Source organism: Enhydra lutris, unplaced genomic scaffold (assembly GCF_002288905.1).
Source record: "Enhydra lutris kenyoni isolate GAN:26980312 unplaced genomic scaffold, ASM228890v2 scaffoldscaffold42, whole genome shotgun sequence".
In the NCBI taxonomy this organism is placed as follows: Eukaryota; Metazoa; Chordata; class Mammalia; order Carnivora; family Mustelidae; genus Enhydra; species Enhydra lutris.
Genome location: NW_019154126.1, coordinates 13802806 through 13828592, shown reverse-complemented (window position 1 = coordinate 13828592; position 25787 = coordinate 13802806). Strand labels below are relative to the sequence as shown.

Genomic DNA, 25787 nt, shown 5'->3' with positions numbered 1-25787 from the left:
ATCTGCCATTGTGTTTGTTATTTTTCCTTAGGGTCTGTATACTTCTTTTTCTATCTTTTGACATAGAAACTTTAAAAATTGCTTTTTAGCATTTTTTTCTTCTCAAAACTGTTTTTAAAGACATAATTTTTCACTAAGTAAGGCTTTAACTGCATCCCTGAGTTTTGATATGTTATTTTTTTCATTACAATTCAGGTCAAAATATTTTCTATTTCTTTCTAATTTTCTTTTTTTCCCCATGAATTGTTTTGTAATGTATGTTTTTCATGCTATAAGTTTATTTACAATCATGAGTATGTTGAGTTAAAAAGTTTGATCCATTTTTTGAAGAGATCGCACCTCATAAAATGCTCCTTTTCACAACTGTTTAATGGATTATAATGTGTTATTGTTGTTGTTGTTTTGCAGGGAGTTGGATTTAGTATCAATTTCTAGCTGAATTCCAATGTGATCAAAAATATACTCTAAATAATTTTTTCTTTTAAAATTTGTTGAGGCATTTTTGCAACACAAAAATAGTAGAGCTTATTAAATATTTCATATACATTGGAAAAGAATGTGAATTCTTTTCTTCTTGATGCATAAATTAGACCAACTTTGCTAATTGTAGTGTTCAGATTTTCTATAGCCTTTCTAAGATTTGGCATGTTTGCTCTATGAGCTACTTGGATGAACATATTAGTCTTCCTGCTATGATTATAATTTGGACCATTTTTTTCTTTTAGTACTGTTAATTTCTCCCTTATATATTTTAAATCTTTGTCTTGGAGTGCATACAGATTTAGAAATTTATATTTCCTGGGGATTAATCCCTTTATTGTTATTAAAATTCTTCTTTATCTCTGATAATTGTTCTTGTTTCAAAATCTATTCATCTGGTGTTACTATAACTAAAGCAACTTTTCTCATACTTTCAGTTTCAATTTGTATCTTTATATTCAAAATGTGTTTCTGAGATTTGGAATATAGTTGAATTGTTTTTATCTGGTGTGACAGTCTTAGTTTCTTAGACTATTTAACCCACTTACATTTATTGTGATTACTGACACTGTTGGGTTTAAATCTGTCTTCTGTTGTTTTCTATTTGACCTGCCTATATTATGGGGCTTTTTTCCTCCTTTCTTGCCTACTGTTATATTAATGCTTTTTATTATTTTGTTTTCATAGGTTACTTTTTAGTCATTGTTTAACTTTAGTGACTACCGTAGAGATTATAATTTATGTTCTTGATTTCTAACAAGCTGATATAAATGATTACTTTTAACAGTTCCCAGATAATCCTTAGATCTAATAAGTTCTTAATTCAGTTTACATCCTTCTGCCTTCTTTATTATATGCATTACAGATCTTCTGTAGTTTGAACCCTATACAATGACATCACCACCCTCATCATGCTGTGGAGTCAGTATTCAATTAAATGTCCAGTTTTCCTCTAACTCTTCATGATTTTAATATATTTGGTGTTTTCATCTGTGATTATTTCCCTTCTCTTGGTCTACTGGCAACAAATTATTTCAGTGTCAGTTTTTGTTTTTCTGAAAAGTGTATCACTGTCATTTTGAAAGACTTTGAGGGGTCATATCATTGTTTTATGGTTTCTGTTATTGTTGACAAGTTACCAACAAATCTGTGGATTCTTTTCAAGTAAAAATTTTCTCTGGCTGCTTTGAAGATTTTTTTTTTAGAAGTTTTATTCTAATGTGCTAGGAATATTTATCCTTTGTATTTTATCCTTCTTGAGGTTTACAGAGTTTATTAATCTGTATTTTGATGTCTTTCATCTTTTGGATTAGTCATCTTTATTTCTTCAAATATTTCTTCAGTTTCACTCTCTCTCTCTCCACTCCTCACAAGACTCTAATTACATTTTTGTTAGACTTTTCCACTATGCTTCACATATATTTCATATTCTTTTTTGTTTTTACCACTCATTTTTTATTCTGTTCTTTAGTATTGCTATTTCACAATCACGTGTCTTTGAGTTTACTTACCCTTTTAATCCCTTGTATATAATCTGTTATTAAATCCATGTGTTGAATTTTTAATTTTAATTCTTGCCCTTTCCACTATTTTAATGTATTTTTTTCCTTTTCCTCTATTTCACTGAACATGTTAATCATAGTCATTCCAAAATTGTTATCTGCTAAACCCAATCACCAAGTCATATAGAGGTCTTTTTCATCTCTTAAGTTTTGTTTATATGATCCTTTTCTTGGCATGCTAAGTAATTTTTTAAATTAATTTTGTACATTGGGTATTAAAAAATCATAGAGGCTCCAGGTCATGTAATCTTACTCCAGTTTGACCTTTTCTTCTGCTAGGCAGGAGTGAAGACTGATCACCTAAATCCAATTGAGGACTGAGCTTTGTTCACAGGAGATAGGTCTCCATTTACCTCTCCAGGGTATTGCTCTCTTGAGCTTTCAGTAGGAGGCCTGATGTGTTCACTGGTGCCTCTCCTTCTGTTTAATTCTTACATTTATTACTTTTTTCTCCTCAGCCAGAAACCCAGATCTGATTTTTGTGGTCTTTGTTTTTAGGTTCTTAGTTCCCCACCTCACTCAGCTTCAGAATTCAACAAATATCTTGGGGGAAATACCATGTGCCAATTCCAGTGCTTCATCTGTCCCTCTTTTGACACAGTTAAGTTAACATTTGTTAAGTGGAGCACAGGGTACCAGATGGTGGGCCATGGTCCAACAAAAGTCCATAAGAGAAGCTGAAATAGAAATAGAGAAGTTTATTATCCACAGATCTTGGAGAAAGTACATGGCACATCAATAGGCAACATCAAGTGGTCAAAGAAAGGTGCAGGCAAAGAAAGAGGCAGGACATGGGCACATGTCTTTATTACGGTCTATGGGCCGAGTGCTTTGGGGTTCCCAAGCTAAGGTCAGGTTGGTCGATTCAAACCAAAAAGAATGAGGTTTTGGTAGGCTGATGGGGTACACAAAGAAGAAGTCCCCACGAAGCAGGGGAGACTGTGGGTCACAATTTGCTTGTGACTGCAAAAGCTGTTATCTATCAAATTGATCACAATTTGCTTGTGACTATCAAAAGCTGTTACATGAGGGGCTAGTGTCAGTTTGAAGCCCCTGCAGGCCACTTGGCTAAACAAAATGTGTGCTGAAGCAGCAATACTGTGGAGTAGCTCAGCTAAACTCTTAGCAGTCCTTTTCCCTTGAGTACTAGCCCTACAAATCTCTAAGTTTGTATCTCCAGTACTGCAAGGCCACCCAAAACTTGGCTGGTGTGTCTCTTTAGTAGCCAGTTCTGATTCTAGGATCCAGCACTGCCAAATTTCCCCAGGGAAAGAGCAGTTAAGGATTCTCAGCTTTTCTTTCCATGGTTGTTTCTTCTCAAGACTCTTCAGAATCTTGGCCTCCCTTCCTTCTCATTGCTTCAGTAGGTCATTGATGCATTTAAATAGATGTTTTATGCATCTCATTTTCTATTTGTCTATTTTTTTTCCCTCAGGGGGAGCATTGGTGTACTCCAAGGTGTATCCCTTAAAATGGAAGTTGATTTTTTCACATTAAACTTTTCAATTGATCCATGTTTTACGAGATCCAAATTTTCTGTGTGTTGCTGAGCCGGTTAGTTGCTAACACTATTGTTTAAATACTAAACATTTTATGTCCGATAAGTTATATATAATCTAGAAGGAGTCTGGAAGTAATTCTTACATAAAGAATAAATATTACTTAAAGAAAAAATATTTTAAGTAATTCTTACTTAAAAAAATTCTTACTTACAGAAAAAAGTGTTTGTAATCCAAACAAGGCCTTTCAAATACTTTTTTAAAAATTAAAAATAAGGTAAGAAAATTTCTGTATGTTATAGGAAGGGAGTGTTATCTCTTTTCTTCCATGTGATACCTCCTAGAGATTGAGGACAGGGACACATGTGACCAATATCAGAAAGAAAAAGAATTCTACTGACTCATAGGGATAGCTACATTTCTAATGACTGTTTGGAAAAGCAGAATGAGAATTTTCTGTCCTTAGAAAGGAAAATCCAAGGAGATAAAATCCCTCTAAATGAAGACCAGATTGGCAAAGGATAAAATATTGGGATATAGATACGCAGCTAGCATTAAGAGTAAGTAATGAAAGTTAGGGTAAGCTGTTTGTAGTACATATAAACAGCTAGAGAAATATATGAGAGATTTCCAATTTGTCGTGAAGGTTATCTTTCTAAGTGTAATGGAATTCTGAGCCTCATATCACTTCTACTCTTAATATCCCCAGACACATACTTATATTTAAAATTAAGGTAATATAATTCCCTGAAACAATTTTGAAACTGTTCGCAGAAAAGAAAGAATTTAAAGTTGGTAAATCATCAACTTACTATGTCACCAGTTAATTCTAGTCCCACTGACTTCTACAGATGGCTCGCATCACTGATTCCCATTTTTGATTCTTCCAATTACTGATCCTTTTAAACATTTAGAAGCCCTTATAACTTAATTTTCTGGCCTTATCTTCCTCTCCTGCCTTGTTGATACTTATACGACACCCCTAGTAGAACACCTGCAATTCTGTAAATATGCCCTGTATTTTTTATACCTCTAAGCTTTTGTTTATTTGGCCCATCTCCTTGGAATAGATCCTCTCTTTGCTCTTTTTTTTCCAGTATCTCTGTTTATGGTAATCTTCCTTATTTCTTAGTACTCTCTCCCATGCCTCTTTCTCTAGTAAATATTTCTATTCCCAGCCAGATGTGACCTGTTCTTCCTTTAAACTGCTCTAACACTTTGCTTATGTATCTCTTAGGACTTTAATTATAGTCTGCCTTGAAGAAAAATTGTTTTCCCTCTTATTAGATCCTGAACCCTTTGAGTAACAGAACTGTGATTTTTAAAAAAATTCACAGAAGAGTCCACTAGAGTCTTACAAATAATAGTTAGCTGATAAATACTTGTCCAGTCAAATATAGGGGATATGTGGCCTCCATAGGTGGTTCACAATACAGATGTTGTTTTCTTCTGGGCCAGTTGAAACATGTGTCTCTGACTCTTCACTTTTCTTTAAAGGCTTACCTAATTAGTAAAACCTACCCAGGACAATCTTTTATTTGATTACTCATAGTTAACTTATTATTAATTTAATCATCAGAGTGACACTGTCACATGTGTAGATTCCACCTGTACTCAAGGAGGGGGTCACAAAAATAATGGGAGCCACTGTAACATTTTTCCTGTCATATGCCCCTCCTTTTTTTTTTTAAGATTTATTTATTTATTTATTTGACAGACAGAGATCACAAGTAGGCAGAGAGGCAGGCGGGGGTGGGGGAGAAGCAGGCTCACTGCTGAGCAGAGAGCCCAAAGCAGGGCTCAATCCCAGGACCCTGAGATCATGACCTGAGCTGAAGGCAGACACCTAACGACTGAGCCACCCAGGTGCTAGGTGACGCTCCTTTTCTGTATCTTTTGTGTGTGTGTATCTCTTGCAAGTGGTGGTCAAAGTGTGATCCCTGGACTCTCAGCATCAGTATCACTTGGAAATGTAAATCCTCATGTCCCATCTGTGTCAGAAACAAGTCCTTGAGGAGATGTTGATGCACACTCAAGTTTGAGAACCAGTGTTTCCTCACTGGCCTTTTATTTAAGTGGTAGGCCATGTAGAATTCCCTCTGTTCTCTGCCTTGATTAAGAACAGCCTAACTTGGGGTGCCTCGGTGGCTCAGTGGGTTAAGACTCTGCCTTCAGCTCAGGTCCTGATCTCAGGGTCCTGGGATCGAGCCCTGCATTGGGCTCTCTGTTCAGCAGGGAGTCTGCTTCCCTCTCTCTCTCTTTCTCTGCCTACTTGTGATCTCTGTCAAATAAATAAATAAAATCTTTAAAAAAAAGAACAGCCTAACTTATTTTATTAGCTGTCTTATTCCTCATTTAATGAAGAGTTTAGAAGGAACATTGATTCCCAAAGCCATGGTGTCAGGGTCTCTCCCATGCTGACCTTGACTCTCTGACTGCCCACCTGTTCCCTCTCCTTGTTGTCATCTGCCTAGCAGGGGGGGATTGAGGAGGAATTCTGTATATGAGCCCACTGGTTAATTGCGCAGTTCTTTACTCATCCCTTTCCACCTCTCTACCCCCTTTTAAAAATCTGAATAGTTGTCATAACTCTGAGTCTATTGTCCTTTTTGTTGTTATTGTTGCTACTGCTATGTGGGAATAAGTGGAGAATTCTCATATAATAGATACAGCACTTCCTGAGGCTAATAGTAGTTGATTAATCTCAGACATTAGCAGTGAAAGTATATAAAAAACATGTTACAGAAATACAGATTTTTGCCACATTGAAGTAGAGCCATGTGATGATTATAGGAATTAGGATATAATATAATCTTTTATGTGTAGGCTTTCCATGATATAGGAAGTGAAATCTAAAGACTATATGTTTCCTCCATAACTAAATCTATACTTTAGTTGTTGTTTAATTAACCAGTCTTCAACCTGTTTTCCAAATCCATAAATTAACCAGTCTTCAACCTGTTTTCCAAATCCAGTCTTCAACCTGTTTTCCAAATCCAAGAACATTTTGCATAGCAAATATCTATATATAGTAACCAGCACATTTCTGTAAAAAGAAGTCTACTTTTACATTGACTTTCCTTCCGTGCTTTCATCCTTCCCAAAGTACTTTTCATTAATGTAGGGCTTTCTGTATGTTTTGGCCTACTACTGAATCCCCAGCACCTAGGAGATGGTGCTTAACAAATGTTTGTGGAATAAATTTACTTTTTCTGTCATTTTATTAAGGAAATTCAAAAAATCTAATTCAAGCTTTTTGACTTATAATCAGAGATTTTTCTAATGTAGAAAGGTATTCCATGGAGTATGCGTATATACTTGTCTATCTAAAGGAAAACTTTTTTTTTTTAACATTCAGTGATTTATTAGTTTTAGGTATATAATACAGTGATTCAACTTCCACACAGCACCTGGTGCTCATCACAGCAACTGCACTCCTTAATCTCCTTCACCTATGTCACCCATCTCCCCATCCTCCTCCCCTCTGGTGACCATCAGTTTTCTATAATTGAGAATCTGTTCCTTGGGGCATGTGGGTGGCTCAGTCGGCTAAGTGTCCAACTCTTGGCTTTGGCTCAGGTCATGATCTCAGAGTCCTGACATCAAGCCATGTGTAGGGCTCTGCACTGGGTATGGAGCCTGCTTAAGTTCTCTCTATTAAAAAAAAAAAAGAAGAAGAAGAATATGTTTACTGATTTGTCTCTCTTTTTTTCCCTTTCCTTGTTTTGTTTCTTAAATTCCACATAAGATTGAAATCATGATATTTGTCTCTCTACTGACTTATTTTGCTTAGCATTATACTCTCTAGCTCCATACACGTTGTTGCAAATGGCAAGATTTCATTCTTTTTTTACTATTCCATTGTATGAGTGTGTGTATGTATACCACTCCTCTCTCTGTCTCTTCTTTTTTTAAAAGATTTTTTTATTTATTTGACAGAGATCACAAGTAGGCAGAGAGGCAGGCAGAGAAAGAGGAGGAAGCAGGCTCCCTGCTGAGCAGAAAGCCCAATGCAGGAGTCGATCCCAGGACCCTGAAATCATGACCTGAGCTGAAGGCAGAGGCTTTAACCCACTGAGCCACCCAGGCGCCTCTCTCTCTCTCTCTCTCTCTCTCTTTTTTGTAGTTTCAAGTTTTTGTTTAAATTCTAGTTGGCTAACATATAGTGTAATATTAGTTTCAAGAGTAAAATTTAGTGATTCATCACTTATATATAACACAGTGCTCCACAAAAGTGCTCTCCTTAATACCCGTCACCAATTTAACCCTTCTCCCACCACCACCCCTCCAGCCACCCTCAGTTTGTTCTTTATAGTTAAGAGTGTATTATATGGTTTTCCTAAGCCCCCCATGTTCATCTGTTTTGTTTCTTAAATTCCACATATGAGTGAAATCATATGGTATTTGTCTTTCTCTGATTGACTTATTTCGCTTAGTGTAATATACCCTAGCTCCATCCTTGTCATTGTAAATGGCAATATTTCATTTTTTATGGCTGGTAATATTCCATCATAGATAGATAGATAGATAGATAGATAGATAGATAGATATCAACAGTGTAAGAGGGTTCCCTTTTCTCCACACCCACTCCAACATCTGTTGTTTCCCAACTTGTTAATTTTAGCCATTCTGACTAGTGTGAGGTGGTATCTCATTGTGATTTTGATTTGTATTTCCCTGATGCCGAGTGATGTGGAGCATTTTTTCATGTGTCTGTTGGCTATCTGGATGTCTTCTTTGCAGAAATGTCTGTTCATGTCCTCTGCCCATTTTCTTGATTGGATTAGTTGTTCTTTGGGTGTTGAGTTAGTAAGTTCTTTATAGATTTTGGATACTAGCCCTTCATTTGATATGTTGTTTGCAAATATCTTCTCCCATTCTGTCAGTTGTCTTTTGGTTTTGTTGACTGTTTCCTTTGCTGTGCAAAAGCTTTTGATCTTGATGAAGTCCCAATAGTTCATTTTTGCCCTTGCTTCCCTTGCCTTGGCGATGTTTCTAGGAAGAAGTTGCTGCAGCTTAGGTCGAAGAAGTTGCTGCCTGTGTTCTACTCAAGGATTTTGGTGGATTCCTGTCTCACATTGAGGTCTTTCATCCATTTTTGAGTCTATTTTTGTGTGTGGTGTAAGGAAATGGTCCAGTTTCATTTTTCTGCATGTGGCTGTCCAATTTTCCCAACACCATTTGTTGAAGATACATTTTTTCGTTGGACATTCTTTCCTACTTTGTCGAAGATTAGTTGACCCTAGAGATGAGGGTCCATTTCTGGGCTCTCTATTCTGTTCCATTGATCTATGTGTCTGTTTTTGTGCCAGTACCATACTGCCTTGATGATGACAACTTTGTAATAGAGCTTGAAGACTGGAATTGTGATGCCACCAACTTTGGCTTTCTTTTTCAACATTCCTCTGGCTATTCGGGGTTTTTTCTGGGTCCATATAAATTTTAGGATTATTTGTTACATTTCTTTAAAAAAATTGATGGTATTTTGATAGGGATTGCATTAAATGTGTAGATTGCTAGAGGTAGCATAGACATTTTCACAATATTTGTTCTTCCAATCCAAGAGCATGGAACGTTTTTCCATTTCTTTGTGTCTTCCTCAATTTCTTTCATGAGTACTTTATAGTTTCCTGAGTACAGATTCTTTGCCTCCTTGGTTAGGTTTATTCCTAGGTATCTTATGGTTTTTGAGTGTAATTGTAGATGGGATCGACTCCTTAATTTCTCTTTCTTCTGCCTTGTTGTTGGTATAGGAAAAACAATTATATACTTTTCTATATTCATGTTCATTTACAGTCATATTCAAAAGACAATTAATCTCTGTGGCACCTTTTGCAGTAATTTGTCCCCAGAAGGGTGTTGCTTAGAGACAAATTATGAGCCACTTGGCCGGCAGACAAAGAGCAATGATGAGATAAAAGTTGCATGTAGGAAGCTAGTAAGATCTCTAAATAAGGCTTGCCTTACTCCTCCTCTTCAGAAGACAGGCCCAGAACATAAGAGGGAAAAGCATAGTGCAGTCCTGGGCTACTTTTATTCCTAGAATTCTTGTGAATATACTTAGAAATGATTACAAAATAAATAACTGTATAAATTATTATAAAATAAGCAGGTCATGTTTACATTTCCCTTACAAAAAAGATAAAGCATTTTTCTTCCTTTTCTCCACACAGTTGATAGGGCTTCAAAATTCTGGTATGATAAATAATGGTGACCTCAAAATGGCAAGTTTGGCTTTAGAACCATCTACCTGGGACCTATAGTTTCCATAGTGTTGGACAGGCATTTAAATTTCACAATGCATTGGATGCATGGAAATGAGGCTTTAAATATCACTTTACCCAGAAACTCCAAATATTTGGAAATTTATGTAGCATAAATAGTTATTAAAGTATAGAAGGAAAGGGATATTAATTCAGAGTTAAAGCTGTTTTCAATTAGAGAAGGAAAAAAAAAAAACCCTACACTTCCGAGATCTCTTCCAGATCTTCATTTGCCCTACATGGTCCTCTGTTCCAGAGAAGACTGTTCTCCAGCATAGGAATCCCTGGTTACATACACACTAAGAAAGAGCTTACAGCCGCTTTAGAAATGCTCTTTTTCCCTCTCAAAATGTGTTGGTTCTATTTTCTTTAATTATAATTAAATATATAATTCATGTATTTAATGGATTATTAATATTTATATAATTTCATGAGTCTCCTTTCTTAAGCTCAAAAGGAAAAAAGATAAACCTTTCTAGGAATTAGTTTCAAATCAAATTACCAATAAATTTAAATATGCTTTATTTGCCCTCATTAAATATTTTCCTTCTCGTTGCTTTCTGTTTGTGCTTGTGAATGACCAGCACAGGTCTCTGTGAGTCTGTTTTCTTTCCCACTTTATACTAAGTACATAAACGTTTCCACAGTTCCTCAGCTTTCAGTGTTATTTCCTCTTCAGGTTTTTTTTCCTAACTTATTTTCTCTTCTCTCATTTTCTCCTCTTTATTTCTCTTTCTCTTACTGAATATGTCTCATCCTTAATTTTTCTGCTTCTTTTCCATCAGTTTGAGGCACTAAAATTAACTTCCTAAATTCAGGATTTTTTTTTTTTTTACAAGAACAAAATTATAATCTTTACCCATCAGATTGGAATCATTTAATATGGTTCTAAAGGCAGCTTCTTTAAGTTAATATAGCATTTTTTAAAAAATATTTTATTTGTTTATTTGACAGAGAGCTAGAGAGAGAGCACAAGTAAGCAGAGCGGCAGGGAGAGTAGGAGAGAGAGAAGCAGGCTCTCCGCTGAGCAGGGAGCCCGATGTGGGGCTCGATCCCAGGACCCTGGAATCATGACCCGAGCCAAAGGCAGCCGCTTAACCAACTGAGCCACCCGGATGCCCCTAATATAACATTTTTGATGAAGGTTAACAACTCACGATTAGTCCTTTTTAAATGAAATTTTTTTTCATCTGTGAGTAGTACATGAGCATATTTACATATTTGGGTATTAAAAAACCTGAAGTCCGTACACCCGGAACTAATATAATGTTATATATCAATTACATCTCAGTTAAAAAAAAAAAAAAAAAAGCCTTGTTGAAAAACAACACTCCTCTCACTATCCCTCTTAACTTACCAAACTGATGATGCAAAGGCAGCAAAATTCAATTCTTTTATCTGCTCTCAACATTGTAAGTAATATACTTGAATCCAGTTCTTGGTTTATGAATTCTAGACAATATCAACTGGATATTTTGATAGGTGGAGCTATAGTTATAGTGCCCCACCCTCTCCATACCCCCTCTCCCATCTTACCTATGGAGTGAAATTTCAATTTTTGGCTAAATCAACAGTTATTGTTTACATGAATAGAAGTACATAAATTGTTTCTGTGCTCATTCGGGTAGTATACTTTGTTTCCTTTTTTTGTAGCACTTTTTATTCTTCCTAGAATTAATAATTACCTTGCTTATATTGATATTTTGCTTAGTTTCTGTGTATCTATCACTATATACTTTTCTCTAATGCTGTAACATACCTGCCAAACAACTAAAAGATAACTTACAGCAAATCAATCAAGTCCATTTTCCCCTCTCTGGAGATTTCTCTCCAATGGCTATCAGTCTTCTTGCTGAAATATAGCCTTGCTGTCCAGGGCTGTTGCACAGCTGTCATTCTGGAACATTCTTTCACTAAGTCCTGGGAATTTCCTTAGTCTCCTGCATCCTCTCTTTCCTGTATCTCAAGTTTTCCTTTTTCTTCATTTACTTCCTCTTTTTTGTGGAACAGATTCCCTAGTAGTTTCCTGAAAAAGAATATGGAGAGGAGGTAAAATTCTTTTTTTTTTTTTTAAGATTTTATTTATTTATTTGACAGAAAGAGACACAATGAGAGAGGGAACACAAGCAGGGAGAATGGGAGAGGGAGAAGCTGGCTTCCTGCCCAGCAGAGATTCCAATGCAGGGCTTGATCCCAGGACCCTGGGATCATGACCTGAACCAGAGGCAGACACTTAATGACTGAGCTACCCAGGTGCCCCGAGAGGAGATAAAATTTGTGATCCTTTGAATTTCATAACATATCTGAAAAAATTGATAATTTGGGTGTAATCTTTTAGGTTGGGAATAATTTTGCCTCAAACTTTTGAAGAGATTTCACCATTGTTGTCTAGTTTCCTGTGTTGTTGGGGAGTTTGATGCTTCCCCAAATCTGATATCAGATATGACAACTTTGCAGGCAGTTTGTTTGCTTGTTTGTCCTTTTGGGAAGATTTTAGAGTCTTCTCTTCCTTCTGATGTTCTTATATTTCCGTGATGATGTGACTTGGTGTTGGTGTTTTCTTGTTCATTGTGCTAGTCCCCTTTCAATTTGGAAACTTATTTTTTTAGTTTGAGAACATTTTGGAAAATTATTTTGGCTACTCCTGCCCACATCCATTTTCTCTGTTCTCACTAGGACTTGCAAATAATTTCACTTTCTAATCACTTTTTTTACAGAGCTCTTTAAATCATAGCTCTCTTTTATAGCAAATGGTTTTCATGATGACCTACCATTTTGGAGAAAGAAAGAAAGGGGGAGGAAATCAAGTATAAATCTAAAGAGTGATTTATCTTACTTCCTACTCAGTTTTTTCCATATATGTCTTGATTATGTAATATTTTTAAGTGAAGAAATTCCTGTTGGTTTTACTTGCCTTTATTAGATGTTAATGCTTTTAAATCCCGACAGTATGACACCATGATTATTCATAGTAATGGCTACAACTAGGTCAATTACTGTGCCTCAGTTCCTCCTTGTAAAGTCAAGATTACAATAAAATCTATTCTTTAGAGGTGTTCTGAATACTAAATGAATACATAAAGTGCTGGAACCAAATGCTGTACATAGGAAGCACGCAGTAATAATAGATGACTATTTTTAGCACTATTTATGATCCAATTTATGTATTATCCCCATTTTACAGGCGAAGAAATTGAGGCTTAGAGGTTAAATTACTTGTACAAGGTGACACGCTAGCAAATGACAGAGCTGGAACCACCCTCTGTGGGTTTAAAATCCACGCTCTTTGTATTCTACTTCGGTGAAGGCATTTTCGTCTTTCCTTCCGTGTCCTCTTTTTCTTCTTATGGATACAATTCAGTCACCCATTCTAAGGCATAATAGTGTGCAAGATCAGTGTTGGGTCACCAAACAGTAGAGGGTATTTGCTTGGAGACACTGGAGAAGCACACTGACAATACTCTGCCCCCAACACATTAAATACCATGTAGAGGGAGGCAGGGACTGGGATGAAGCATTTTTCACGTATGCAATTCTGTGACATCATGCGAAGGTTAGGGTTTGTCTCAATCAAAGCTCTGATGATTCTCATTCAGTAGTGCACTGAGAGCATTGCTAACTGATACATGTAGCACGTGGTAAAACAAGTAAGACCTAGTGTCCTCTCTAGAAGAAGTAAACAGGTTGACCATCCATCTTCCCTATGACACTTTCCCAAAGTAAAGTTTCCGTTGGTGATTGTACAGGCAATAAGTACCTTTCCCCAGTCAATCACATGAAGTTCAGTCCCTTGAAGCTCTCCTGATATATCCCCACATTGTGGCCAAGAGCTGCGAGAGCTGAACACCTTCCAGATCCCAGCCCTCACCCTGACCGAGCTTGCTCTGTCCTGTGCCAGGGGGTGTGGAATGCTCCGCCGAGCTGGCTATAATAGGTTTCACGTCTCATTTAGGAGCTGGAAAATGTATGTTTTTGATAAATCTGGATACATTTGGACAAGTCCTTTACACTAGACAATTTTTGAACTAGAAATTATATAAATTAGCTTGGGTTGAAAGGGATCATTGCCTTTCTTACCAGTCAAACCTCTTAACATTTTAAACAGATGCAAAAAAGAATGAACACTGAAGGAGGTGATGGGCTGTGTTATTCTTGTGATCCTGAACGTATGTCCTAGAAAGGAAAAACAGCTTAAGATACTGAGACTATAGAAATATAAGAATCAAAAATATGTACCCAAATTTTACATAGTGGTCAGTCTGTTTCCTTATTCTACATCATCTTTTTCTGATTGAAAATCCAGCTCCCGAGGATTGCTTTCATGCTTCTGACTGTAATGAAACACGTAAGAGTCTGGAAAGCCAAAGAATCAGGCTGAAAGGAAGTACTGTATATAATTTCCATAATGTGATCTAACCCTTCTTGTCTTAAGGTTTACATTAATGAGAATAGACTGACCAGAACAGTCAGATTAAATAACTGGGTCAGAACCAGAGGGAAGAGAGGGTGCTAACTTATGTTGGGCACCTGCTAGGAGTCATGCACACCTAGACCCTTTCTGTGCATGTCCTATTTAATTCCTTAACTCAGTGAGGTAGTCATTTCTGTTCTCATTTTATAGGTGAGAAAACGAAGTCATTTAGAACTTGTTTAAAGCAAATAACATATAGAGGAGGAGCTGGAATTAAGCTCAGTGTTTCATTGACTTTAAAATCTGTGCTCTTTCAACTATATGATATTACACACACACACACACACACACACACACAGCTATTGCAGACTAGCTGACCTCTAGAGAGGTAGTGTAACATGGTTAATAGGAAACAGCATGGAACCAGGCTGCCTCTGTTAAGATCCTGGCTCTGTTAGTAGGTGTGGCACTTGACAAATGATTATACTTAACCTCTGTAAGTCAGTTTTCTCATCTGTAAAATGAGATAATGTCAGAACCTACCCCATACACTTATTACAAGATATAAATGAGTCCAGCATGAAAAATATTTTAAATCATGCTTGCACAGAGGAGGCATTCAATAGATAATAGTGCTAAAAATCCCATAAGCGGAGGAGAGTACTATAGATGACCCAGGTTGAGTGGGTCATTGGAACACTGGTACTAAAGAATCTCATTTTTTTAAAAGATTTTATTTATTTATTTGTCAGAGAGAGAGAGAGAGAGAGTGTGCACGCACACAAGCAGGCAGAGTGGCAGGCAGAGACAGAGAGAGGAACAGGCTCCCTGCTGAGCAATGAGCCCGATGCAGGACTCAATCCCAGCACCCTGGGATCATGACCTGAGCCGAAGGCAGATGCTTACCCCACTGAGCCACCCAGGTGTCCCAAAGAATGTCATTTTTTAAGACAATCTCATTTTTAGTATGACTGACTACCATGCGTGTTTATTAATAAGAAAAGACATATTTCATATGATTTGCAAACTGATAAATATGGGCAGACTTATTGATAGTAAGGCCAGTGCAGGTCTCCACAAGAAAACACTCTGCAGTGGGAATTGTGAAGAAAAAAAAGGGGGGAGGGAGGCTCCTGAAGTGCCCCCATTTATTTATTTTTTATCTTTTTAGAGAGGGAGGATGGAATGGCAGAAGCCGAGGGAGAATCTCTTTTTTAAGATTTTATTTGTTCATTTATTTTAGAGAGAGAGCAAGCAAGGCGGGGAGAGGGGGAGGGAGGCAGAGAGAGAATCTGAAACAGACTCAGCACTAAGTGCAGAGCCCTTTGTAAGGCTCAGTCTCACAACTGCGAGTTCACGACCTGAGCTGAAACCAAAAGTATATGCTCAACTGACTGAGCCACCCAGGGGCCCCTAGAGAGAGAGAATCTTAAGCAGGCTTCATGCCCATTGAGGAGGCAGATGCGGGGCTCGGTCTTACAACCCTGAGATCATGACCTGAGCTGAAGTTAAAAGTGGGATACTTAACCGACTGAGCCACCCAGGCTCCCCAGCAGTGCCCCATTTATAAAGACCTATCATAGTGATGGTGTGAGAATTTACCCTCCTGAGTGGAGGAATTTTTGGATGAAAAAAATGCCTAGATTTATTAACTAATTATCAGTCTTTATAGCATGCCTCAGTGACTGATTTGAGTCCCCTTAGTGGCAGTAATCTCTGTGTCATCTTTTCATGGACTCCAAGATTTCTCTACTCCATATCCTTGGTTGCCCAGATAAGGCACTGTAAAGAGGAAAGGAAGTAAGAGATTTGTCTAAGAGGAGGAGAGTGCTTCAAAGTCCAAAACAAACTTTCTCAGAAGGCTTGAGCCAGGGAGAAAAGCGAGTCTCATTATCACCTCCCCACTGGCCCTGTTGCTTTAGGCATGATTGCAGATGGAAGACAGGGTCTGAAGATTGGGACCACCACAGTGTGTAGCATATGAGGATATGGGCTGAGGGGCCTGGCATTTGGATTCCCAGCTCAGATTCCTGCCCTGTGTACTATCTGGGCAAGTCATGGGAAATATTTGGTTTTCTACATATCAGGACAGTAATATCCACAGTTCAGTTCACTTCTCACATTCTATGACTCTGTTTTATGATTCTTTTGCTCTTTGGGCCTGGAATTAATCTGGTCAATCCAAGAAAGCATCTGGTTGTGTAAAATACGCAGATGACAGTCTGAGAGCCAACAGCCACCCATCATCATTCTTAATCCCTTTTGTCAGTTCCAGGTGGTATGTACTACCCCTGGGACAATCTGTCCCTCTCAGCCAGCTCAAAAGCAGCACTGTCTTAGAAGACATAGGAGACAGATGCTTTCACCTTGACCTTATGTAGCTCGCTTCCCAGCATATCTTCACTGTTCTCATCCCTTCCAGCCATTACTCCTCTTCCTCATCCCCACCCAAGAGGCAAATAGAATCAAAGGCAAATAGAGGGAGGTCCTTAGGCAAACCCCTTTTGGTAAAATGGTAATTTTTCAAATTATACAATAGTTTTCCAAGGCTCTGTGACCCTAAGTCGGAAAACGAGCTGAGTCCCTCACAGGCAAATAGCAAGATAAGTGCAATCCCAAAGGTAGGCAGGGTGGATAAAAAGAACTTTCCATTTTGAGTTCTAAATGTCAAGCAGCCATTCTAGTTTTAATTGTAGGGCAAATAATCATTATTTGTTGAAATTCTTCTGCAAATAACAGTTTGTTAAGGCTTTTGAGGAGAAATTACATGGGGGAATATATTTAGCTCAGTTCCTACTTAAAATTCACATTAGAACAACTAGTTTTGAGTCCAGGCATACCTTGGAGATGCTGTGGTTTTGGTTCCAGACCTCTGCAATAAAGCTAGTGTCAAAATAAAGTGAGTCAAATGAGATTTTTGGTTTACCGGTGCATATAAAAGTTACATGTACACTGTATGGTGGTCTATTAAGTGTACAGTAGTCATATGTCTAAAAAGCTGATGAACATGCTGTAATTTAAAAAATTATTGCTAAAAGCTGCTGACTATCATCTGAGATTTTAGCAAGTCATAATGTTTTTGCTCTGGGAGGGTCTTGTCTTGAGATAGATGGTTACTGACTGATGAGGGTGGTGGTTGCTGAGGGCAGGGGTGACAACAGTGAATTTTGCCCATAAAACTCTTTCTTTCATGAACTATTTCTCTGTAGCATGTGCCACTGTTTGATAGCATTTTACTTACGGTAGAACTTCTTTCAGAATTGGAGTTGATCCTCTCAGACCCTGCTACTGCGTTATCAACTTAGTTTATGTAATATTTCTAACTCTTTTGTTGTTATTTCAACAGTCTTCACAGAATCCTCACCACGAGCAGATTCCACCTCAAGAAACCACTTTTTTTTGGATCAGCCATAAGAAGCAACCGCTCATCTGTTCAAGTTTTATCGTGAGTTTATAGCAGTTTAGTCCCATCTTTAGGCTCCTCTGCTTATCTTAGTTCTCTTGCTGCTTCCACCACACCTGCGGTGACTGCCTCCACCGACATCTTGAATCCCTCATAGTCCTCCATGAGGGCTGGAATCAACTCCTTCCAAATTCCTGTTAATGTTGATATTTGACCTATTTCCATGAACCATAGATATTCTTAATGGCGTTTAGAATGGTGACTCCTTTCCAGAAGGAAAGTTTTCTTTCCATGACTCAGTTTTCAGTTTACTTTGCCAAAATCCATCAGAGGGAATCACTATGTATGGCAGCTATAGCCTTATGAAAGGTATTTCTTAATAAGACTTGAAAGTCAAAATTACTTTTTAATCCATGGACTACAGAATGGATGTGTTAGCAAGCATGAAGACATTAATCTTCTCTATCTCCATCAGAGTTCTTGTATGACCAGGTGCATTGTCAGTGAGCACTAATATTTTGAAATGAATCTTCTTCTCTGAGCAGAAGGTTTCAATAGTGGCCTTAAAATATTCAGTAAACCATGTTGTAAACAGATGTGCTGTCATTCAGGCTTTGTTGTTCCATTTATAGAACACAGGCAGAGTAGATTTAATGTAATCCTTAAGGGCTCTAGGATTTTCAGAACAATTAATGAGCCTCAACCAGCTACATTAGACCCTACTAAAAGAGGCAGCCTGCCCTTTGAAGGTTTGAAGTCAGGCATTGACTTCTCTCTAGCTGGGAAAGTCCTATGTTGGCATCGTCTCCCAATAGAAGGCTGTTTCGTCTACATTGAAGATCTGTTGTTTAGTGTAGCCCCCCTCACTAATGATCTGAGCTAGATCTGGAGAACTTGCTGCAGCTTCTACAACAGCACATGCTGCTTCCTCTTGCTCTATTCTTTTATGGAGATGGCTTCTTTCCTTATACCTCATGAGCCAATCTCTTCTAGCTTCAGACTTCTCTTCTGTAGCTTCTTCACCTCTCTAAGCCTTCATAGAATTAAATAAAGTTGGGCCCTTGCTCTGGATTAGGTTTTGGCTTAATGTTATGGAGGTTTGATCTTCTATCCAGGCCACTCAAATTTTCTCCATGTCAACAATCAAGCTAGTTCACTGTCTTATCATTCATTCATGTGTTCACTGGAGTAGCACTTCTAATTTCCATCAAGAACTTTTCCTTTCCATGCAATTTGACTAACTGGTGCCTAGATTTTGGCCTATCTCAGGTTTTTTTTTTAATTTTTATTTATTTTTTAAATTTCTTTTCAGTGTTCCAGAACTTATTGTTTATGCACCACACCCAGTGCTCCAAGCAATACGTGCCCTCCATAATACCCACCACCAGGCTCACCCAACCTCCCATCCCCCACCCCTCCAACACCCTCAGATTGTTTTTCAGAGCCCACAGTCTCTCATGGTTTGTCTCCCCCTCCAATTTCCCCCAACTCCCTTCTCCTCTCCATCTATCTCAGTTTTTTTATAATGCCCTCCTCACTAAATGTAATCATTTCTAGCTTTAGATTTAAAGTGACAGACATATGATACTTCCTTTCACCTGAACACTTAGAAGCCATTGTAGGGTTATTAATTGGCCAAATTTCAATATTATTGTGTCTCAGGGAATAGGGAGGCCTGAGGAGAGGGGAAAAGAGGGGTGGGAACGGCCAGTGGGTGGAGCAGCCAGAACACACAACCGTTATTAAGTTTGCCATCATCCATGGGTACATTTTGTGACACCCCAAAACAAGTACAGTAGTAACACCAAAGACCCTGATCACTGTAACAAATGAATAAAAATAAAAAATCTTGGAATATTGCAGGAACTACCAAAATGTGATGCATAGACATGAAGTGGGCAGATGGTATTGGAAAAATGGCACCAGTAGATTTGTTCTACTCAGGGTTTCCACAGACCTTCAATTTGTTAAAAAAAAAAAAAAAAGCAATATGTGTGAAGCACAATAAAGTGACATATGCCTGTACAATGAAATGCCATTTTAATAATTGCACATAATATTTTAGTGATGAATAGCTACTTTAACTTTACATGCCAGCCATGTAAATGACCTTAAGTGATTTTTCATTATCCTAAATGAAGGAATGGTAAGTAGCTTGAGATATCAATGTGAGTTCAATGAGAACATACCATTTATAGTTTATTAGATTAAAAGGATGCTAATCAATCATTACATTTAAAACAACATTTACTGGGATGGAGATTGATTTGCTGTTTTTTAGGGTTAGAATGTACTCTAACAAGTGCTTAATTTTACTAAGTAAATTGATGGTAATAGCATACAATTATAGTTGCTAAGGATTAGTTTGACCTTAAGAAAAAACTGCACCCTTGGAGCCCAGTGGAGTGAGAGCAAATGGGAACCCTTTGTAGGATCTCCTAAGAGCTGGATGGGCCTAGCTTCTCTGGTATAAACAAGACACTGACATTTGACAATAGTATAAGCCCTAAAACTTGGTATTTCTATATCAATATCTAGCCTCTACACTAAATTTTGTTGCTTTCACATTAAAAAGAGAGCTTTTGGGGGTGCCTGGGTGCCTCAGTTGCTTAAGCCTCTGACATTGATTTTGGCTCAGGTCATGATCTCAGGGTGTGGGATTGAGCCCTCCATTGGGCTCTAAGCTCAGTGGAGAGTCTGCTTGAGATTCTCTCCTTCTCTTCTGCCGCTCCCCCTACTCACGTGTGTGTTCTCTCTCTCTCAAATAAATAAATCTTTAAAAAAGAGCAAGAGAGAGCTTTTCACTAAAGCTTTAATAGCAGAAGGAATGACTGGTGCTAAATAGAAGTAGGTTAGTCATGAATAGCAACAGTCTTTTAAAAATCGTATTTGTGAAACAACATGAAATTCAGTTGATTTTTATGCTATAAAGAAAAATTGACCTAGGTATTTAAGTTAATTATAGTAACTAGAGATGAATTAAATAACATTTTAAACCATTTATAGTTTTTCACACAGCTAATTTTTCCAAGAAATGCAGGATAAATTTATGAATTGTTTTGACCAGATTTTGTCAGCAAGGTACCACTTTTGTTTCAGTGGGGATCAAGCCCTTAGATTCATACTGATTACCTTTTATGAAACATATTTCCAGTTAATTGTTATAGCAATGTTTCAACTGATTTGGAAATTGATCGCTTTTCTTGGAAAGAACAAAATTACACTTGGAAAGTGTAAATTTGTATGTAAAATTACTTTAAATGGTTGATACATAATAATTTATCCTTGATTGTATTATTTTATAATTCTATAATACTTTAAAACTTGAAAAAACTCTGAAGTGTTATTATATATGTACCATTTTTGAAAAGCATCTTGTTTTCTGTACTTTTGACATTACCAACTTTAGCTTTAGGCATATTTTGATGTGTCAAAGCCAAATCTTGCAGAACATACTTTCATTTGATGTCGTTTAAAAAATAAAAGTGTGTGGGATTTTAAAATTTTAAATATTTCTCTCAGTGCTAAAATTACACATACATGGAATTCATTTGCTCATTTATTCAATATTTATTCCAGTAAACAGCTACTGAAAGCTTATTCAATATAAGCCACTGAGCTAGATCATGATGAGGTTACAAAGAGAAATAAAATATAACCCCTTCTTCATGGGGAGCACATTTGTCAGGCTAATAATTACTTGGCTGCTGTAACTAAGAGATCCAAACTACAGTGGCTTACATAAGATAGAAATGTATTTATTTCCCTGGTAGCAATCCATAGGTGGGTGAGTCAGGGCAATAGGGGTGTTCCGCCACCCTGACCGTGTTGCTTCCAAGGTTGCTGTGGTTATCAAATTTTCCAGCTTGCAGGAAGGAGAAATTCAGGATGAGCAACTTGCCATTTGGGAGCAGCTTGCCTGGAAATTGGATATACTATTTACTCTTCCTGCCCACCTCTCACTGGAGTGAATTTAGTTATGTAGCCACACCTATAGAAGGTAGTCTTGAACTGGGCTGTGGGTACCCAACTAGTACTTAGAGCACTCTATTACTGGCAAGAAGAAGGGGTAACTCAGCAATTAAAGGGGTCAGAATATTAATATATGCAACAACATGGTTGAATCTCAAAAACATTAGGTTAAGTGAACGCCAATCATGGGGTTGCCTGGGTGGCTCAGTCGGTTAGGCATCTGCTTTCAGCTCAGGGTCCTGGGATCAAGACCTGTGCACCTCCCCCCACCTCAGATTGCTGGGCAGATAGTTTGCTTCTCCCTCTCCCTCTGCCCCTTCCCCTGCTCATACTGTCTCTCTCAAATAAATAAATAAAATCTTTTAAAAAGTCAATCACAAAATGTTAGGTCTGTGTGATTCCATTTGTGTGAAACTCTAAGCAAAATACAGTGTTATAGGTCCATGGGTGCCTAGGGGCAGGATCCTGGGGGAGGTGATCACCACAGGGGAGCTTTTTGGAGTGATTGAAACTTCCAGATATTGATTGTGGTTACGTGACTATGTACAATTATGAAAATTTGTGAAGCTTTACACCTAAAGTGAGTTAATTATTGTTGTTTCTAGTGCTGCTGTCATTATTACTGCCTTAATGGGCAATTCAATTCTTACAATTTTAAGGGAATTTAAAAAAATCACCAGCTAAATTTGAATTTTTGGGCAAAATAACTAATGTTGCTATATTTTATTTGAATTACTTTCAATTTTTAAAAAATGACAAGTATGTATATTTATGAAGATAATTAAAATGACTATTACACAGGGGCACCTGGATGGCTCACTGACTTGAGCCTCCAACTCTTGATTTGGGCTCGGGTCATGATCTCAGGGTTGTGCAATTGAGGCCCACTTGTGCTCCATGCTGAGTGGGGAGCCCCCTTAAGATAGTCTCTTTCCCTTTCCCTCTGCTGCTACCCCCCAAAAAATAATAAATAAAATGACTCTAACACAAATAACCCTGAAGCTTGGTAGCCTCACTGAGAAATAAACACAATAGAAGATTTCTCCTTCATCTCACAATCCTGCTGGTTGGGTTGCTCTTCTAGCAGCAACCAGGATCTAACCTCTTTCCTTTAGAGGCTCCACTGCCTTCTGGGGGTCTGGAGTCCTTTGGGATCTTGGAACCAGGAGCCTGAGTCTGTGCAGCCTGTCAGGGCCAGGCCTGGCAATAGTTGACACCTTATGCCCATATCCCAGTGGCCAGAATGGGTCACATGACCATACCTGGCAGGATGCTGGGAAATGTAGTCCTCCTGTGTGTCCGCAGCAGGAGTAAAATGCTTTGTGTGATCATGTAGCATTGAGTCTACCACAGTACAAAAAGCTATAAAGAAACAGAAAAAAGTTGTCCTTAATCCCAATCTGGAAACAAACAAAACAGAATTCAGAATTTGTACTGCTTTCCTCCTAAACTTTTTAATCTATGTATTTAACTTTTATTAACTATGAATTATATATATATATATTTATATATATATATATACACATATATATGTATATACACACACACACACACTTATTTTTTCACTAAATATTATTATATATCTATTATAAAAAACTTCAAATCCTATCTCACCAATATACTGGTTGGGTGACTGGTTGGGTGAGTACGGGACAGTACTTAGGCCTTGAGTTTCTTTAATTTGCAAATGATGACTAAATGATACCTACTACACAGGGCCCTGGTGAGGACTGAGATCATTCATTTACAGTGCATGGTATGGGCCAGACACACAGTTGGCATCTGATTCTGAGTTGCTCTACCTAGCTGAGTTTTCTGCCTAGCTCTCCTTACATGAAAAGCATACTGATTTAGTCATTGCAGATTTATAATACATATTAATATTTGATTAGGCTAGTGCTTTATCCTGTTTATATTTAATAAAGCAATTGAACACTATTTGTAATGGCTTATTCTTCCAAATGAATTGCACAGTAGTATTTTCCCTGGAAAAGCCTGTCTTCGTCTGTCTCCTCAAAAAAGTAGAAGCCAAGACAAAGGACTTAAGCATATTAGGGTGTGCAACTGCAAGGGACACTGTGAGGGACAAGGCAGTGATGCAAGGAAGAAGAGGAAGCCCATGCAAGAAGGTGTCAGTCACCTAGTTCACTGCTGCTCTGAGCAGCTCACTGTTCAACCTCATGGTACTGCCTTCTGGGAAGTTGTACTTCAAACCAGTCAATCCAGGGGGAAGAAGAGAGAAGATTTTCCTGATGGCCCTCATGTGTCTTTGGTTAAAATATCACCTCCCCGGGAGCCTATTCCACACACTTCAAGCTTGAAAATGACCCAGCAGCACCCAGTGGGTCCCACGGTGTGTCATGCCCACATATCAGTGAGAAGCCCCAGAGAGAGCCCAGGCAAAGCCAACACAGGACAGTCAGTGAAGCAAAATAAGGCAGGTGAAGCTGAGAGCATTTGAGGAGATCCTAAGAGAAAGAAAATTTGGGAAAAGTTAACATCTTTATATGAACCAGTTTTCCAATTCCGGAACACAGCAATAACATTTGCAAAAAAGAGTTACCCCACTTATTCCTAAAAGCATGTTCTTACATTCTCTTCTATTTGTTAGGATCAAATTAACAATTTTTTTTATATTAATGATATAATTACAAGTCCTTTTAAGGTACGTTCTCTTAGTTACAGGGAAAATTCATACAGTTTGAAAGTCATTAAAAAAAAAATGAAGGATTTACTACTGTCTATGGGGATAAGGCCTCACTTGTTCTCTGACCAAGGAGCCTCGGATCGGAGGGTCAGAGAATATCCTGTGCCCTCACCCCAAGTCTCTTAAGATTTGCCTCAAGGCCACATCTCTTCTGCCCAGATGCCTTTTAAGGTCCCTTGGAGCTCTGTCTTTAGCAGTAAATTACTCTTGTTTTAAAAAATGATTTGTGAATGGACATGGGATGAATGTCCTCCAAAATACTTTTTTTCCATTCAAACTTAAACTTTTCTTGTACTGGAAATAATATCCTGGATACTGTAAGAATCCCTATGGATATATAAAGGGAATTTGCCCCATATTTGGACATGCTATGAATCTGAGAGCCAATTAAAGGTGATCATTTTTGCATTCAAAAGAATAAACTGTGTGGGCCTGGTTTTTCCCTCTTGTTCAAAGGGCTTTTAATGAGAGCCGGGTAGTAAGTTTCTGGCCTGTGATGCTGAGCTGTACATGGGGTTTCTAACACGTGCAGCCCGTGCCAGTTCCTTGTCATGAGGACTATTCTGGGATGCTCTGAGCTTTGGGTTGTTCCGAGCTTTGGGTTGTTCCTTGCATAACCACGGAATTGCTGCATGCCCTTCAGAGGTATTTCACTCTGCTCCTCCGTGTCTAGATGTAGTTGTGTTATTATGTGATATCAGATTTCTCTACAAAATGCCATCGCCATTGGCTATTCATCTGTGTGCACCAACATTATAATTTACTGTACTTAGTTCATTTTGTCGCATTCAGTAACCTTCACCAGAAGTTCAGCATCCTGGCAGACGTCTCTCCCCTTGGCCACAGAGGAACCTTGTAATTCTCTGAATCTTTCCAAGAGATGGGAATGCAACAGAAGCAGCTGGAGATAGGAAAACAGGAACAAAATAGACATCAAGTTCAGGAAAACCCTGAAAAAGAATTTCAACAGAAGCAGTTCTCTTCTGACACTGCACATTCTGTAGGATTTAGTGCTAGGCTGGCTGCCACATGGCAGTTTTGAACAAGGATAAAGAACGGGATATATAGTGACACGAGTAAGGTAGGCGATAAAAGTTCAGAATATAGATTTTACTCTTCGGCCTGTGTGGGTGATTAACATTACGTGCTAAATACACGGATAGAATGAGAAAAAGACAGAGAATTCTAAGATAGCTCCATTTCCAACAGACACAGAGAAAACTTTAGGACTTAACCAAAAAATGAATCTAGTAGGTGGATGACATCAGTGCCAAAATTTCTGCTAATACTTTCAAATGTGTTTTTTAATGTAAAAAAATATGTTTCACGGATTGGAAAGCCAAAGCTTGTTGAGATACACAGTGCCTTTGAGTGAGCATTCCAAAAAAGGGAATATGTCATGCTGGCATGGATTGTTCTTTCTTCGCCATTCCTCGTTGACACAGCCACGTTTCTTCAGTTACGTGTTCTATTACCCCCGAGACTCCTGG

At 38.0% G+C, this 25787-nt stretch overlaps 1 long non-coding RNA gene across 1 annotated transcript in view; it reads left to right on the top strand.

Annotated features, from left to right (window-relative positions):
* LOC111155547 overlaps positions 1 to 18211 on the top strand; it is a 49001-nt gene extending 30790 nt beyond the window's left edge. Inside the window, exon 3 of the long non-coding RNA XR_002641147.1 lies at positions 17562 to 18211. This is a non-coding gene — a long non-coding RNA (uncharacterized LOC111155547). The remainder of the gene's footprint in view (positions 1 to 17561) is intronic.
* Positions 18212 to 25787: the final 7576 nt, after the last annotated feature.